At 32.9% G+C, this 6,000-nt stretch overlaps 1 long non-coding RNA gene across 1 annotated transcript in view; it reads left to right on the forward strand.

The window, feature by feature from the left end:
* The window catches only part of LOC110257537 (uncharacterized), a 158,948-nt gene extending 157,644 nt beyond the window's left edge, over positions 1-1,304 (forward strand). The window contains exon 3 of the long non-coding RNA XR_014834435.1: positions 1,192-1,304. This is a non-coding gene — a long non-coding RNA (uncharacterized LOC110257537). The remainder of the gene's footprint in view (positions 1-1,191) is intronic.
* Positions 1,305-6,000: the final 4,696 nt, after the last annotated feature.

A 6,000-nucleotide genomic window follows, 5' to 3' on the forward strand; every position in this document is an offset into this window, starting at 1 on the left:
AATAGACACACATTCAATTCTCATTTGTCTCCTTCTTTCAGTTTCAATAACTCACTGCCTTGAGTAACGCTCACATCCCATGCAAACTTCTTAGACCGGACAACTGGAGCTCTACTGTGGTCAGTGCACTCTTTCAACATGGATAATTTTGTTTTCTAAGATAATTCAACTTGTTTTCTGACTTAAGCATTTTGAGCTATTGGAACATATAACAACTGGCTTCTAAATATCAGAATAATGAAAGGTTATTACAGTTTTCTAGTTTACTAGCAATGTGTACATTAAATGTGCTTATGAGCATTTTAAGAAATTCTGAAGTTATATTCTGCAAGAAAACTAGGAATTCTGCCAAATATTCCATGATTTGGCTGATATTCAAGAAGAGTTTTATGGGGAACAATTTTACTGCCCCACTCTGCATAACATTGATTTGACTTTGAACCCAGCTAAAGTCCGTTACTCCATAACTCAAGTTAATGGGTATATAAATAGCAAATTCCCTTACCACAGCAGTATGTCTCTCAATATTTTTTATTTATTAAATTTACTGAATGCTCAAATTAATCAATGTCTAGGAACACTTCAAAGAATAATAAAGGATGATACTGAAATGTGTACATCACTGCAAACCATGTATGAAATAGAGTATCAGGGGAGCTTTCCATGAAATACAGACCACAGAATTTATTTTATCTGTATAGCATATTTTTAATTCTCTAAAATAATTAAAATTTGTTCAAAAAGTTTGATAATTTAAAAATGCAATGGTGATAGATAATTGCTTAGCTTGTAAGTGCCTGAAGGCCTTAGATTTAGTATCCAATCATATGTATATATATTCAATCATAATTTTGATTTGTTTTATGATGCAACGAACTATATGGAAGCTATGCATTTTACAAAGAAAAGATTTAATCCTAGATAGCTGAGCAATGCCAATAATAATTGATAGATTTAAAATGGCTTATCTCCCTCTAACATCCATGTGTGAATGTTGAGCCTCTAATCAAAGCAACGATTTTGAGAATGAACTAAATTACCTGAGGCAATCATAGCTGATATTCCAAGAGATTAGCAGACAGTCCACTATGGTCCACTTAATCAAGCTCTAGATAATGTGCCTCATGTCCAAATGCTCTATAAGAAATCAATTTGCATTTCCTTCTATTTGCATACTACATTATATTTTAGCAAACAGAAGAAAAGTCAGAGGAGGAAGACGAGGAAAACAGGAGACGAATCTTCACAACCAAACACACCCATGTAATCATCACTTGCATCAATAAAAATACAAGCAGACTATTCTTATCATTCAAGAAGAACCTTCTTGAGTGCCTCTTTCCCCCGGAGGCACACCTACCACTTACAAAGGTAAATACTTAAAAAAAAAAAAAATCTACTGCTCTTGTATGTCTGTTGGCTTAGATTAGTTTTACCTGGTTTTGCCCTTCATAATAGAATCACAAGATATTGCCTCATGCCCAGCATGTTTCAGTCAACATTATGTTTATGAAATTCAACTCTCCTTATATACATAGTGAACCTTTCATTCTATTTGCTATATGTCATTCTGTTTTATGGATTCACCTGAACTAAATTTTCCATTCTACTGTCGATAGCGTTTTTGATTCTTATAGGTAGTGCTGCTCTGAAGATTTTGATATCTTAGCAGATTATTCTACTTTTATTTTGGCACTTTGAATATAAACACACAGTGGAATTTCTATGCCACAAATTGCACATATGTTCAACTCTACCAGCTAATGAGGAAGAGTTAAATGGTGTTTATATTCCCACCAGCAGTGTTATTGGTTTGTTCTCTGTCATCAACAACATTTGGATTTTACTATTTTAAAATTAAGCTATCTTGGTGGGTAATATAGTTGTATCACCATTTGCTTTCTTTGATAACTGTATGAAGTGGAGCATCACTTCATGCTATTTGACCACTTGAATATCCTTTTCTATGAAAAGCTTTTAAAAAAGATCATATCATTTGTTGATATTTCTCTTGAGTTTGTTGATTTATTGATTTGTGGAAACCATATATTTTTAATATACAGATACTATTGTTAAATTATTAAAATATCTTCTCTCATACTATTGCTTATATTTCACACTCAAAGATATTGTTTAATGAATGAAGTTCTTAATATTAACTTACTTCAATATATTTTTCTTTTTTATTTAGCATTATTTATATTTTAATAAATCCATTATTATCTTAGGTCATGGAAGCATATTGACTTTTTTATAAATGTTTTCTCATTTATAATTTAATATTTAAATACTAAATCGAACTTGAACTTATTTTTTTAACAATATGTGAATGGTGTAGGAGCCAAGATTCATTTTTAACCCATTGGCATATGCAACTGACATAGCCTCTTGTAGCTTGAAAATACTAAAAAAAAAAAAAATCTACTGCTCTTGTATGTCTCCTTTGCCAAGCATCAGATTATTATTAATTATTATAACAGTAAGAGGGGTATCCTAACTCTCAAATCTATTGAACCCTTGTGAAAATATCTTTACAGCTTTAGGTTTGGTATCTGGTAAATGTAATTCTCCAAACTTTGGTCTTTTCCTTCAAATTACCTTGGTTAATCTTGGCCCTTAACATTTCCACATGAATTTTTACAAATAGCATTTGCCAATTTTATACCCCTCCCGGCCAAAAAACCTGCTGAGATTTTCAGAATGTGTTAAGTGTATTGACTTTGAGGTAAATATATGTCCACATTATTATTTAATCCATGAGCCTGGTATATCCACTCATCAAATTTTTAACTTCACTCATCAAATTTTTTCAGTTCTCAGTAAGATCTTTATATATTTCCTTAAACTTATTCTGTAGATATTTGATACTGCATTTTTGTTTCTTTGTTTGATGACACTGTTTATGGTGTTTTTCCTGTGTGTTTTTGCTGATACATAGAAATGCAATTGCTGTTTCAAAACAATACCAATTTTGAGTGCAGTGACTCTGCTAAATTCAGTACTTTTTCCTAGTAATTTATATTTGATGGCAATGACCATATAGAAGGATGCTGAATGTAATCATTTGAGAAATGCAAAATTTTACCAAAATGGTATGCCACTATAAATACATTAGAAAGCTGAAATTAAACAACAAAATTGACCATACCAAGAATTGGTAAGGCTTTGGAGCAATTGGTATTCTCATAAACTTCTGTTGAGAATTACAGTTCATTGAGAAAACAGTGGAAGTTTCCTAGAAAGTGAGACATACACTTACGCTATTATTACATATCCATATAACTTCCATGTATTTACACAACAATTATGTGAGCATATGTAGAAGTAAAATATATAGCAATGATTACACAAGCACAATGGCAATGCATTTGCACTGTATTTGTGTACATTTACACTCATCTGAACATTGAGTACGTCTGTCTTCTGTCACTGTGCATAATGCATTTGTGATGTAATCTACATTGAAACTGAATGTGGACTTTGCATTTATTGCTAAGTGCTATTTTATTGTGTCAGTGTAATACTGTCCATCCACTGCTCAAAGGACATTTTGGTTGTTTCCATTTGGGGGAGTTTATATATAAAGACACTATTAACATTTGTACAGATTTTTGGTAAACATATGTTTTCAATTCCCTTACATAAATAGCTAATTGTGGGACTACTTGGTCAAATGATAGGTGTATGCTTAAATTGAAAAGGAACTACCAAAATATTTTCCAAAGGGGTTGCCTCAGTTTGTGTTCCCACCAACAGTATATGATTACAATTATTGCACATTTCCACCATAACTGGTGTTTGCAAAAATTTTCTTCCTTCTGTCCTTCCTTCTGCACCCATACCATATGGAAATTACTGGGCCAAGGATCAACTTTAAGCCACAGCTGCAATCTATGTCACAGCTGCAGCAATGCCAGATCCTTTAACCTATCTACACTAGGCCAGGGATTGAATCTGTGTGCCACTGCAAAAACAACACTGGATCCTTAACTCACTGCACCACAGTGGGAACTCCTGGATTTTTAATTTTGTTTTGTTATTGTTAGCTATCTCTCTGAAAAGCTATCTAGTGATATTTTTTGATTAAATCTGCATTTCCTTAAGCATTAATGAGGGTATCTTTTAATGCATTTCTTTGCTATCTTAATAGCTGTTTAGTAAATTGATGCTCAAATGCTTTTACTTACATTTTAAAAGTATACTTTTTAAATTGACCTTGAAAATTATGTATTCTGAATGCAAATATTTTACCAAATACGTGTTTTGGAATATTTTCTTCTAATCTGTGTCCAGTTTTTTCATTATCTTAATGGTAACCTTGAAGGGTAGATTTTTTTTTTCTTTCATTTTTGGCCACCCCACAGAATATGGAGTTCCCAGGCCAGGGACCAGATGTGAGCTGCAGTCACAACCTAAGCACACTGCGACAACACCAGGTCCTTAATTCACTGTGCTGGGCCAGGGATTGAACATGTGTCCCAGTGCTCCCCAGACACTGCCAATCCTGTTGTGCCACAGCAGGAGCCCCTGAAGGGTAGATATTTTTAAAAATTTAAGTCCATTTAATATTTCTAAAACATGTAGCAATTCCTTTTTTATATTCTTGATCATAACCTGTTACTTCTCTCCATATCCCTCACTTAATTGAGAAATTTTTATTTTTCTTGAAGCTGCCAAGAAACACCTTTGATTTTATCTATTTCCTTAATTATTCTATTGTTTTTGATTTTTGCTCATTATTTCTTTACTCTTGATTTACTTTGTTCATTTCCAATTTGTTCAAAAAAAAAAAAAACCTTAAAGTATTAATGAGACTTTCTTTTCCTGAGTATTTAGCCCTAAAACTTCCCTCTAATTTTTTTATCTGCAGCCCACAGAATTTGATACATCCTATTTTCATTTTTTTTTTTCAGTTCATTATGCACTATATGTCCCCTCTGATTTCTTCTATAAACCATTGGCAATTTATAAGGATGTGAGTTAGTCCAAATATTTGGGAGATATTTTTTCTTTCTCTTCTAGTTTAATCATGGGCAGGGAACACACAAAATAATTTGAAAACTTCTACAATTACTGATAATTTAAAAAATTATACAGAATATAACCTATTTTGGCAAGTGTTCTGTGTGCACTTGAAAAGAATGGATATTCTGCTTTTGTTGAGTGACAAATATCTGCTAGTTGATTTAGTTCATATTTTTGTTCAAATTTTCTGTCCTAAAATTTTTCTATGTTTGTTTTTATTGAGTGGAGGGTGAGAAAGCCCCATAATAATTTGGGTTTATCTGTTGTTCCTTTTGTTCTTATCTTTTTATGTAGTTTGAAATTTTTATTAGATGAATAAACATTTAGAATTGTATGTTCTTTTGATGTATCGACTCCTATGTTGCTATAAAAATCTGCTTAATTCCTGATTTCACTCCTTAGTTTAGAATATACCTTGTGTGATAATATAGCCAGATCAGTTTTATTTCCATTAGTATAAGCATTGTTGCGAGACATGTTTTTATAATATTTTCTTAGCCTTTTTGCTGAAAACTCCATCTTGTCCTTCCTTACTTTGTCCCATCTTCCTGCTTGAGAAACAGTCACGGTGACGGTAAATGACTTAAGCTTAAGAACGAAGACCTAAAGGCATGGGTTATTCGTGGGGTCAGCTGAATGAGGACATAATACATTGGTCTAGGTGCACAGGACCTGTGCAGATTGGCACACCATTTGCACAAGCATGATATGTCCACTAAAGAATAAGAGAAAGAGGAACCTCATGGCCAAGTGGTTTATGAGTGGTCGTTAGCAGAATATGCATTAGCAAAGAGAACCAAGATGCAAACCTAGGCACAAAGGGTTGCTGCAAACAGGCATGCCATTTGCAGAAGCACAGTGAGGATTCTCTGAAATGCTATGCATAGATAGCTAACTCAAATGCTAATGATTCTTAAGTGCCTAAAGTTTAGAGTAAACCATCTAAAATTTAGAGTTTAACCATCTACCAGCTAA

This window comes from Sus scrofa, chromosome 18 (assembly GCF_054392235.1).
Source record: "Sus scrofa isolate SSC_HxYL_T2T_F1_AM1 chromosome 18, Sscrofa_HxYL_maternal_Yorkshire_Landrace_v2.0, whole genome shotgun sequence".
NCBI lineage: Eukaryota > Metazoa > Chordata > Mammalia > Artiodactyla > Suidae > Sus > Sus scrofa.